The sequence below is a fragment of the Hibiscus syriacus genome, unplaced genomic scaffold (genome assembly GCF_006381635.1).
Source record: "Hibiscus syriacus cultivar Baekdansim isolate YM2019G1 unplaced genomic scaffold, ASM638163v2 tig00110201_pilon, whole genome shotgun sequence".
Taxonomy (NCBI): Eukaryota; Viridiplantae; Streptophyta; class Magnoliopsida; order Malvales; family Malvaceae; genus Hibiscus; species Hibiscus syriacus.
The window spans coordinates 2,718,813-2,731,752 of NW_024062624.1; the positions used below are offsets into that span (position 1 = coordinate 2,718,813).

The 12,940-nt window shown below is 34.4% G+C and overlaps 1 pseudogene; it reads left to right on the forward strand.

Annotated features, from left to right (window-relative positions):
- Nucleotides 1-3,258: 3,258 nt before the first annotated feature.
- On the forward strand, nt 3,259-6,050 carry LOC120218882 (annotated as a pseudogene).
- Nucleotides 6,051-12,940: the final 6,890 nt, after the last annotated feature.

The following is a 12,940-nucleotide window of genomic DNA, read 5'->3' on the forward strand; positions in this document are numbered from 1 at the left end:
CTTTTCCTTGCATGGATAATATTATTTTTCTGTTTAGCTTCATGATAGCTTCATGCTATTATACAATCTTTGATAGTTAAAAGTTATCGCTTTCATGTGTGTCGCAACTTATTGATAGTGAATATTGGAAGTCTTTGATAGATGGTGCTACATAGGAAAGTAGAGCAGCATACTGGATCAGCCACTGCAACTTATCGGTAGAATATTGGAAGTCTTTGATAGATGGTGCCATTCACATTTTCAAATTCACAAAAGCTTCTCGGTATACTGTTGGATACATGTATGTATCAAACTCAATGCTATTTGGATGATGCTCTCAACCAATTTGAATGTAACGTAATTATCATGGGTTGCTAAAATTTTAATGTCGTAATTCGACCGATTGAACCAATTCAATTGAGAATCGGCTCTGGGGGTTCATCTGTCTAAATTGGAAATTTAAAGAATTGTTGTGAACAACTTCAAAACCAAAATCAAACATTGAAATAGGAAAAACCAGATGAGCAAGTTATTTTTAGGTTCTTTGTTAATAGGTTCTTTAATTCGATCAATCGAACCAATTCAATTGAGAGTCGGTTGATCTAGTGGTTATAAAATTGGAAATCCGAATAACTGTACTTAAAAACCAAAAATTGAAATAAAGAAAGACAAATGAACAAGTTATTTTATGGCTTTTGAATTTCTTTTTAGGTTCCTTGTTAATATGGTCTTTAATCGAACCAATTCAATCGAGAATCGATTAATGTAGTGGTTGCAAATCATTCATAAATATAAACAAATATAAGAGCATACTTTATTCCATTAAAAAAAGATTAATTCAAAATCGTTTAAAAACATTAAACTATTAGTATTTTTAAACTTTAAATAAGTAATATAAAAATATTGTCCGAAGCGGTGAATGCCAAGGGTTTATCTAATGAACTTTCCTGTTATCTTGAGTGATAATAGTGAAGAAATAGAGAAAAAAATGATAAATATAAAAGAAATATTTGAATTATAGACAATATGATTTTTAGTATTATATTTTCTTATTTATTTGAATTATTTTTTGTAATATAAATTAATGAGATAAATAATAATGATAAAGTATGTAGAATTAAGTATAAATATAAAAGATAAATAATAAATTATTATATATAGAAGATATAATAATATTATATTAGATAGATAATAAAAAATAATTTACATCTTTTTATTATTATGAATACATGATATATTTAAATACTCAAGTAATATATTATCAACAAATAGAATTTTATATAAATAATTTTTATTTAAATATTTAATTTCACTTGTTAAAAAACAAATATAGAACAATGACAATTTGGTAAAATATACTTCCAGTAATCTTTTATTCCTTCAACCAAACACTGTAATCTTATATTTGTCAAACTAACCAAACACAGTAATGTAACATTCCCAGTAATCTTATTCCCTGGTAAACTACACAAATGATCACTAATGTTTGAATAAGTTTTAGTTTTTCCTACCGAAATTTTAAAAGTAACAATTAATCACTAACGTTATCGATTTATAATAAATGGTCACCCAACCACTAACCGCCACCAGAGTAACGAAATGCTGATGTGGCACATTAATTTGACTTTTCTTTGGCATTATTTGATCACGTGAGAACACTACTTCTTCTTCTTCTTCTTTCTCCAAGCCCATGTGGACAACAGCTTTTGATTCATAATAGGAAGTTTTGAAGGATGAAACCACTTTAGCTGATAACAAAATCTCCGAATATGGCTTTCTGGTAGTCAAGTTTAGCAAGGTATTTATAAAATAAAAAGTTTCTTTAACTAATGTATTCTTACTTTTATGTTTTATTTTACGTTTGATGGTTACTTGGTATGTGATTAATCTCCAAGATGAGATTTGATGAAAAAAATTTTAAGCAATGCTATTTCTTTAGTAGTTTTAATAAATTCTTCATTCTTATGGATGATTGATTTCTCCTGTAATTCATGTTGGCGAATCACCTTTATCATTTAAAACTACTGTTTACGGTATTATAGATAGTTTCATATAAAGTTTTAGGCTTCATTCTGCAAAATTTTGAAATAATAGCTTCTTTTTGACATTTTTGCAAAAAAATCTTTCCAAACAGCCTGCTTCGTCAACTCCCTCTACAACTGCACCTGCAATGTAATTGGCCCGAACCGACAACCAAGTGACGTAAACCAAGTGGAGCAACCCCTGGATGTCACTGCTCATCGTAATATGAAAATTTTGATTCCAAAATAATGCCTTCCGTTGAGATAAACGAGCAATTCGAAACCCAGAATTGCGAGGGAAGTCACACGGAAGAGTTTAATGACAGTTAAACAACACTTTCCCTTTCCCCATTTTTCACTGGCCATGGCAACATCTTGCCTGAAGATCAGTCTTTTCTTGATGGCTCCAAGCACTTCCCAGAAGAGTGAGGCGATCCAAGCGACACAGCCGACGGCACGATGAGTCTTGAGAAGTAAAATCCAAGTCACTTGCTTTATGTTTTTGCCTCTGGTTTTCTCCACTGGCCGGAATGCAGCATCGGGCGTCGATTTCCACCATCGAGTAGTTTGGGTTCTCCATTTTTACCACCACAGGCGTTCCTTTCTTCGCTTCAGTTGGCCACCAATTGGAAAAATCTAAACTCGGAGCCATTTTCAGTTCACTGGATCTTACTCGGATCTCAAGTGACGGACAAAGAGCAATTTATCAAAAAGAAAAAGGAACCCAAAATTCAGATGGTGAAAGAAGGAAGCTTGAGAGTATCCATTGTGGAGGAGAAAAAGGGAGTGTTTATAGTGTGAGGGGGGAAGAAGAAGAAGAAATGTCGGTCAAAATGATTTTATGTAATAATGTTAAAATGGTCAAATTAAATCCATATCAGCATTATTTTATTTCAGTAATTATTAACAGTCTAATGATCAGTTTTTATAAATTAATAATGTTAGTAATTAATTTGTAAAATTTAAATTAAAAAATAAAAAATTACTTAAATAGTAATGATCATTTATACAGATTACTCTAATTTAAAAGATAATAATACACTTAAATTTTATTTATTTATTATTTATTTAATAAATAAAAATGAACAAACATTATACCAATAATTCAAACAGTTTTTTTACACCCATAACTGGAGCAAATCAGGTATGGACCCACCAAACATTCAAACCGTTTATAACTACCAGTCTTCTTCATGGAGCAAAGGAAAGTCCCTCAATCACAACCCATTCTTTTCCGAGTCATGAAACCTATTCCAGAACCTCCCAAAGAAGATTTTCCATGGAACCAAACCACACCCCAACTCTCCCCTGACTCGGTCCCAACTTTCCCACCACGGTGCCACCATGCTCAAAGGCAAAAAGCTCAACCTTCCCGATCGACTCGGCAGTTTACTCGCCGGTTTCGAGGACAAGGATGGTGATAGCGGAGGATCCGGTTCGGCTTTAGATTTGGGTGAAGAGCTTGAGATTATTCAGCCAAACAGATTCAGGTCCGGTCGTGAAAGTGAAAGTGATGATGAAGATGGTGAAGTTCAAGAAGAGGCAATGGTGAAGAGGAAGTTGGAAGTGGATGAAGAATTGGAACATCACGGGCGTCAGCCGAGACACCAAAACGGGTCGGATCATATTTCGGTTGTGAAAACTATTGAAGATGATGAGAAAAGGTCCGATATTGAGTATGAGGTGGGAGATTTAACTGGTATTAGTCTTTTGTTTTATTTCATTTTCTTTAACATGAAATTATGGTTCCCTTTAACAATCTCAATCCTTATTTTCGTTTTTTTGTATAATTTAGATTTCTCAAAAGATGATAAATGTGGGAAAACTGCAAAGAATCGTTGGCACCGGGCTTCCTGATGGTGGAAATTTGCGTCCAACGGTTTGGAAGGTAAATTTCTCCAAAAAATTAAATATGTTCTTAATAAGTTTCTTCATTTATTTGTTAGTGTTGAAGTTAATGGAAACCAGTACGTACATTCATAATTGTTTGGAAAAGAAAATCAACTTACTGAGATTTGTACATTTCACAGGAAAAATGAAAGAGTTTGATTATTTCACATTTAATATTCAAATATTCGTACAAGTATTTATTGTCTTTGAATGTTAAATTCTTGCAGCTGCTCCTGGGTTACTTGCCTCCATCTCGGGACTTGTGGGAAAAGGAGCTCATTGAGAATCGACAAAAATATGCTAAGCTGAAAGAAGAGCTTCTTCTAACTCCTGTAAGATACTGATTATGATGCAGCATATGTTTAATGAAGAGGTTCTTTTTAATTTAGTTTACCAGAGAATATCTTACATGTTGAATGGAAGTGCACTTTAGGCTTTAGGTAGTATTTTATAAGTTTTATTGAACTAATCTTAATCCAATCTAGTCAGAACTTGCAAGAATTAAAGAAGAAGCACTTCACTCTAATGAGCATAACAATGCTGATAGTGGTACTGATGGACCACTTATACGGCACGAGATTTCTCACGAAGATCACCCTTTGAGCCTTGGTAAGGCTAGTGTTTGGCATCAATACTTCGAGGTAAATCTCTGTTCATATGGCATCAACCATTGATTGATTATTATTTTCCTTTCATGATATAAGTTTGCGAATGTTTACCATAATGGATGCATTGGTTTCCAGCATATAGATATTGCAGAACAGATTGACCGTGATCTGCAACGCACACATCCTGAAATGAAATTCTTCTCAGGAGAGTCATCATTCAGCAGGAGACACAGGGTATGCCTTTTTGCTTCCTACATCCATGGTGTATTTACTTGTCACCACAATATTTTCAATCTATTAGCAGACCAAATTTCAATATAGGGTATTTTTGGACTAACAAATAGATATCAACTATCTACATTAACTCCACTCGGGGTTTGAGGTTTCTCTCTGTGCTGCGAAATATTTCTGTTTACAGGAATCAATGAGGAATATTCTCCTCCTATTTCAAAACTCAATCCAGCCATTCGTTATGTCCAAGGAATGAATGAGGTCTTGGCACCAATATACTATGTATTTAGCACAGATACAGATGTGCAGAATGCAGTAAGAATCATACTTTATTCTTGCTTTCCTTGCCTTAAGATCACTTATGAAAAAATATTTCATATGATCCTTCTTGTTTATTTGCTAAGGCAGATCAACCTATGACTGAAAAAAAAAATCTTAGTTACAGCAAAAGAACATGCAGTTTCTGAAAATTCAAGCAAATAATTGAGACTTAAGAGCTTTGTTGTAATTGGAATTATATATACTAATTTAATTCCATTATGCAGTCTAATGCAGAAGCAGACAGCTTTGCTTGTTTTGTCCTACTCTTGAGTGACTCAGTAGATCACTTCTGTGAACAATTAGATAACAGTTCTGTGGCATCCTTTTTTTACTCTTTCCCGCTTGGCAGAGCTACTGAAAGCCAATGATGAGGAACTGTGGCGTCATCTTGAATTCACAACTAAGGCAAGTTTAATGGAAGTATGAGGTGTTCTTTATAGGGTGTTCAATTACTCGATACATAGCATATCAACTTTTGTTGAAAGTCGACATTTTCATTGTTTCCTCATCCTGTTAAACCCTTTGATTCATTTGATTTCTGCTAAGGTACCCCTTCTGCATACTCCTGTGCTTATAACATCTATATTAATGATCAGGTTAAGCCTCAGTACTATGCATTCCGGTGGATAACATTGCTACTTACTCAAGAATTCAATCTCCAATCAATCCTAAGAATCTGGATTCTCTTCTGAGTAATCCTTTTGGTGTCCAGGTCGGTTTCTCTTTCTTTATCCCTGTTGTTTCAGGTTTTGTAAATTGAAAGAAACACTTTTGTTACAACAAGCTATCCCTTGTGCAGGAAATGCTTCTACGAGTATGCTGTGCCATGCTGCTGTGTGCGAAAAGCAGGCTTTTGAGTGGTGATTTTGCAGCAAACTTAAGGCTATTACAACACTACCCCGATATTGATATAGAACACCTTCTAAAAGTAGCACAGGATATTAGTCCCGACACCTCTTCGTTTTGTCTGACTTTGTAAATTCATACCTTATCCACTCTTGCATACAAAGCTTATCTTTTGACATTCTTTGCAATACTGAAATGGTATTGATCACCAATCCTACTGTTTTTCTTAAAACCATTTTTTTTCTTTCATTATTGTTAGATTTGTAATTATCTTAGAACAACCGAGTATTTTATAAAGAGTTGACCGGCTTTTACTTTCCCCACTAGAGAACAGATTAGTCTTCCTTGTGCAGTAAGCCACACCCTGAAACTTGGAAGAGGTTGTTAAGGGCTTTATTGAGACAAAATACAGAACCCTTATGGTCACCGGGAAGGAAAATAAGTTCATCGATTCGAATACCAAATGGTTAATCTTTCAGTTTATGTGTAAAGATCAAACTATTTATGTATAGCAGCATGTTGCAATCCTATAGATGGTTGTGGTTCAATTACCAACGCTTTGACTACCAATCCTTGCATTACTAATTTGGTGCACTGAAACCAAAAGCTTCAATTTTTGGTGATTTGCAAAATCTAAAACAGAAAAAATTATATGTAATGATGAAGAAAATTTATTATAATATTAAATAATACAAGAAATTTGTGTTTCTACGACTCACACTAAGTGAGATAATAATTCTCTCTAAATAAAATCCTAAAATGCATTAATTGTTTATAAGATTATAAAATTATATAGGAAGAAGTTCAGTTTTATACGGATTTAATATATACGAGTTACATCGTAAAATTTTCAAACTGAATAAAAAAAATTGAATCATAAACTCTAACAATTAGATCATTTTATTTTATAAATATCCAAATTTATTTCAACTTCTTTCATGTATAGTTCAATACATTTTAAAATATTCTATTGGATGATCTTCTACCCTACTAAATAATAATAATGTTAAATTTTAGTTTCTTATACTTAAATGCCTAAATCATAATCTGCCAACCCATTACTCCTAATCTGTTTGACTTGCCAAGTTATGTGAATTATAATCTACCCTTTCAGTTCCTTGTAAGACCAAAATATGTTCCCTATGGTAACTGGAAACCCCATTTTCTATTTCCACGGAGCTTTGTTGTCTAAATTTATTATTGTAGCTTGAGCAGTACGTGTAAAACCCAAAGTTCCGCCATTGACTTGTTTGTATACTACTTTGTTTGGTCGATGGAGCAAGCAATTTGTAGAAAAGTATAGCAAGTGGATTCCATCCATAACCTTTGTCGACCAAAACCTCTTTTCTTGGGTAAATCATGACCGTAAGATGGTCTAAGGCGTAGGGCTTTCACCCATTCAGCCTAAAATGTTATTTTACTTTGGAAAAAGGGTCATGCATTCTTACTTTAGGTCATGTCCGCCCGCAATTTTCCTACATACTCATTCATTACGGTCTAAAAGGAATAGAAATGTGCTTTCACATTCTCCACATCAAGCCTTTAACGTGTGGCTACAAATTAAGCTCCAGAGCATAGGATTGAAAGCTTTCATTTTATGTCTGGGCATGATTAACGTTTTGTGCGAGCCAAGTTGAATTTCAAACCACAATAATAAACAAGTAAAACAACTTTACCTCTAGATTTTATGAGTGTGACAATGATTCGATTTGATGTAAAATCGAAACTTGACTCAGATGAATAGAAATTTGGATAAGGAATTCTCACCCTGGAACAGGTAGTGTGATTGTTGGTAATGGTAATTTTCTACCAATACTGAAGAGTAGTCACTCTTTCTTTTGTGCTAATTCCAATAGGTTTCTTTAAATAAATATTGTATGTTCCTAATATCACTAAAATATGTTATATGTTTCCAAATTCACTCGGGACAATCAGGTTCTACTTGAATTTTATCCTAATTTATGCCAAGTTCGAGACTTGCGCACTCGAAAATTATGTTAAAAGAGAGTGAAGATGGAGGACTGTATAAATTTAATGTTGCTATGAATAAGTCTGTTGAAAATGACGCCTGTCTGCATATTAATAATTCTGCTCATATTAATTTTGCTTGTGATAATTCTGCTCGTATTAATTCTGCTTGTAATAATTCTGCTCATATTAATTCTGCTCATATTAATTCTGCTTGTAATAATTCTGCTTGTATTGATAATGCTGCTCATAATTTTTTGCCTTCAATAAGTTGTCATATTGTTAATACTAGAGTGTCTATGGATATATGGCACAAAAGGCTTGGCCACCTTTCTAAAGAGTTTTTAGTTTCTGCTCTAAAACACTACAATATAGTTCCCTTTGATGCTAATAAAGAACAAATGTCGTGTAAAGCTTGTCAACTTGCTAAGTCACATAAATTTCCATTTGTTGATTCACACACTTGTTATACACAGCCCTTAGAGCTTGTTGTATCTGATGTATGGGGCCCTGCTCCTGTGTACTCTAATGGGTTTAGGTATTATGTTGCTTTTATTGATGCTCATAGTAGGTATACTTGGATTTATTTTTTAAAACAAAAGTCTAAGGTCAAGTCTGTTTTTCCTCAATTTCATAGACAAGTAGAAAGGCAGTTTGATGTCAAGCTCAAAGTGTTTCAGCCAGATGGAGGAAGTGAGTTTGGTGTTCTTCAAGCCTACATGAAGGAGCAAGGCATTGTGCACAGGATGTCATGCCCTCACACTTCAGAACAGAATGGCTTGGTAGAAAGAAAGTATCGACAAATAGTTGAGGTAGTCTTTCTATGTTAGCTCAAGCTTCAATGCCTTTAAGTTTCTGGAATGATGCTTTCTCTCGTGCAGTATTTCTTGTTAATTGGTTACCTACACGGGCATTGTCTGGCATCTCACCATATGAAAAACTTTTTCACAAAACACCAGATTATAGTTTTTAAGGGTTTTTTGATTGTGTGTTACCCATTTCTAAGACCTTATAATCAACATAAATTTCAGTTTCGGTCATCTGCTTGTGTCTTTTTGGGTTAATCTCCTACTCATAAGGGATACAAATGCTTAGATTCTAGTGGTCGAGTCTATGTATCAAGACATGTTCGCTTTGAAGAGAATGAGTTCCCTTATCAACAGCTTCAAAACCTTCTAGTATCTCTACTCCATCAATGATATACAGTCCTACTAAAACTGAACAAAGGTGTTCAAGTGTCAAAAATATTATCTCCCAAGATAGTTTGTTTTATCATTCATTTCTTTCTTCCACTAACACACACACAGTCACAAGTTAGTCTTACCATATTCCTTACTACCACAAAATTCAGAGTTGTCATCACCAATATCAACACCTCATCCTTCAAAACTACTATCTATTACACCTTCAACATCATCACATCATCACTTCATCACCACCCAATGTACCTTCATCACAACCATCCACATCATTTTCATCTCGTCCGTTCACAACTACTACATCACTACAACCATCTTCATCTCCATCATCTACATCACTACCATCATCTTCTCCATCTCCATCTCCATCATCTACGTCACTACCACCATCTCCATCTCCATCTCCATCATCTACATCACTACTACTATCTCCATCTCCATCTCCATCTCCATCACCACCACCACCTGTCACGACAACTTCAGAATACACATTCCATGGTTACTCGTGGGAAGGCTGGCATTTTCAAGCCCAAAATATTGCTTGCTGAGACATGTCCTCAAGAGCCAACAATGTCTATGAAGCATTGCAGCATCCTGCTTGGTGTGAGGCTGTTCAAAGTGATATACTACTCTGATGAAGAATGGTACATGGGAGTTCAAGCCTTTCCATCAACACGCAAAGCAGTGGGTTGCAAGTGGCTTTTAAAGTGAAGAAGAAGCCTGATGGGTCAGTTGCCAGGTTGAAGGCTCGTCTGGTTGCCAAGGGCTATTCATAAATGGCTGAGAGAGATTTCTCTGAGACATTCAGTCCAGTTGTTCGAGCGAGTACAATTAGACTGTTTTGGCTATTACTGTTATGAAAATTGGCCACTTAGGCAGATAGACATCAACAATGCATTCCTCAATGGAAGATTAACTGAGGAAATTTACATGAGACAGCCTCCGGGATTTGAGCAGAAAAGTGAATGGAAAGGAGTTAGTGTGTTGTTTAAGAAAGCACTTTATGGGCTCAGCAGCTCCTAGGGCTTGGTTTGAGACCTTGAGGAAATTCCTGGTTGAAAGCCTTGGTTCATGTTTCAAAGCTAACTCTTCTTTATTTATTAGAAATTCGCATGTTCTCAAGTATTATTAATGGTATATGTTGATGATAGTTATCACAGGAAGTCAGTGATAGAAGTGGATGTCGCAATGCAAGCAATTAATAAGGAGTTCTTACTCAAATATTTGGGTCAGTTAGAGCTTTTTCTTGGAATACAAGTTGAACATACTTCAGAAGGGTTGATTTTAATCAGAAGAAGTATATTTATGATTTTTTGAAAAGCTCGAACCTAGATGAGTCAACACCTACGCCTATGGTCCTTACTCCTAAGCTTAAGGCAAACAAACGACGGACATGTTTGGAGATGTTCATCTCTATCGTAGCATTGTAGGAGGCTTGCAATATGTGTGTTTAACAAGGCCTGACATAGCCTAGTTGTTAAGAAGGTTAGTCATACATTAATAGCCCATTTGATATACATTGGAGAGCAGTAAAGCGCATTTTGAGGTATCTCAGTGGCACACTTGAGCATGGTCTGTTTTCACTCAAGCTGGAAACTTTAGTCTAGTCTGCTACACTGATGCAGAATGGGCAGCCTCGGTGGAAGATAGACGATCCACAACAGGTTACGGTGTATCTTGGGGGAAATCCAATTGCATGGTGCTCCAAGAAGCAAAGTGTTGTCTCCAGGTCTACATCAGAAGCGGAATATAGTCTTGCTAATTCGTCTCTGAATTAATTTTGATTGAACAACTACTTGATGAAATTGGGGTTAGAGTAGCTGAAAAACCCAGTTGTGTGGTGTGATAACACCTCTACAATTTCTATAGCAGCAAATCAGAACACCCATGCTCGTATAAGCATGTAGAAATTGATATTCATTTGTGAGGGAGAAAGTTCTGGCTGAACACTGAGTCAATTTTGTGCCTTCTGCAGAACAGGTGGCTGATATACTCACCAACCGTTGCCACCTGCATATTCAGTAATATGCGCTCTCGTCTTAGTGTAAAATCATGGACAAAATCAATGGTTGCGGTCATACGAGCAGATTTGAGTTGCCAGGAAAAGTTAAAGTAGCAATTCAGTCATTAGAAAACCCGAAGAATGTTAGAGTATTATAATACAACTGTTTGTAGCTGATTAGTTGTAAATGTTTTCGGTTAGTTTGTTATAACTGAAGCTTGAGCAGTTGGGCTAGTTAGTTGGGCTAGTTGTTATATAGTGGGTCTGTCCACTATTAATAACCCATAAGATTATTTTGCATTTTACATATTACTGTATGTACTTCGTTTCTTCAGTTTACTTTAGAAAATATTATCTCCTTTCTTCTGTTGAGTCTCACTTTCCTTCCCGTTTGCTTTGTTAGTATTGTTGTTCTTCTGTCACTTTACCTCTTGATTTTATGAGTGTGACAAATTCGATTTGATGTAAAGTCGAAACTTGACCCATACGAACAGAAACCTGGATAAGGAACTCCCTTATCCGAATTCAATTAGTGTTGCCAAGAAAACTAAAAATCTTGTATAAATCATTGTTATGCTCAAAATCACATGACACCCAATGATAGATATAATTTTTTTTGAGGTGGATATACATGCATTAATAACTTAAAATTTATATATAAATAATCATAAATAAAATTTTAAAATTGATACAATTAATAAAATAAATATTTAACATAAAAAAATTATATTTTAAAGTATATATGTGTCCGCTAAGTAAAGTGAATCAGTCACTAATGACACCCACTTGTGCTAAAGTTATTATTATTTTTTATCAGTTTCCTGTTTCCTCCTAATACGTAACATCACATGATTTCGATGTTTATTTCATCAGTTTCCCATTCTTTGTCCAACTATATTTTAAAATCAGTATGTATCGGTTGCTTACTGCTAGAGGACAATGAAGCCACAAAGAGCACTTTATTTTTCATTTTTAATCTCTGGTAAATTATTTCCATCAAAGTGAGGAAACCAATTATAATTAAAGATATTTTATTGTTTAATAAACTCTTCGTTATAAAATAAGCTAAGAAATTTATAATATTTTTTGTTAAAAAATACTATTACGTGTAAATTTAACATTTCAATTTAAATTTTACAAATCTAATAATATATAATGATTTATAAATGAAAATTTTAAAACTTTCATAAATATGTAAAATTTAATTTTTAAACATTTTAATTTACAACCTTTTTCATTTTTAATTTGTAGTAACTTGTCAAGCTATAAGCAAACTCTAAAGTCCAAGACTTGAGATGGCAGAGTCTGAGACATCATGGATGACACAATGCAAACGAATCTTCAAAGGTGAATTAACCAATTATTCAGCAGACAAAACTGTGATATAAGAGCGTGAAATTCACTCTCGAATGGAAAATTAAGGGAGCATATGAGGAGAACCATTTGTGTAGAGTTTGTATGAGTTTTGCAGACAAAAGCAAAGGTTTGTCTGTCATGTACATTACAGATCGTTGTCGTTCTTGTTTTGCCTCCCGTTTCGATTATTCCCTTAAATAGCCTCCTTGACACCGTTGAAAAATGTTCCAATTTTTGCCATTTCGCAACAAACTAATTCAACTTTTCTTCACAAAAAATGGAATATAGGAAAGCGAATGAAAATGCAACGACCCAACCTTTCGCGTATGTATCAACTATCCTTAACCGATTTTACAGGTAAACAAACATTAAAAATTGTTACCAACAACCCTAACAAACAACGGATGAAATTCGGTATTATCACCTCATAATCCAGACGTTAATCTCCTAACATGACATGGATTTCCAAATCCCGATTGGTATTTACTAAAAAATACAAACTAAATATGAAGCGTCCGG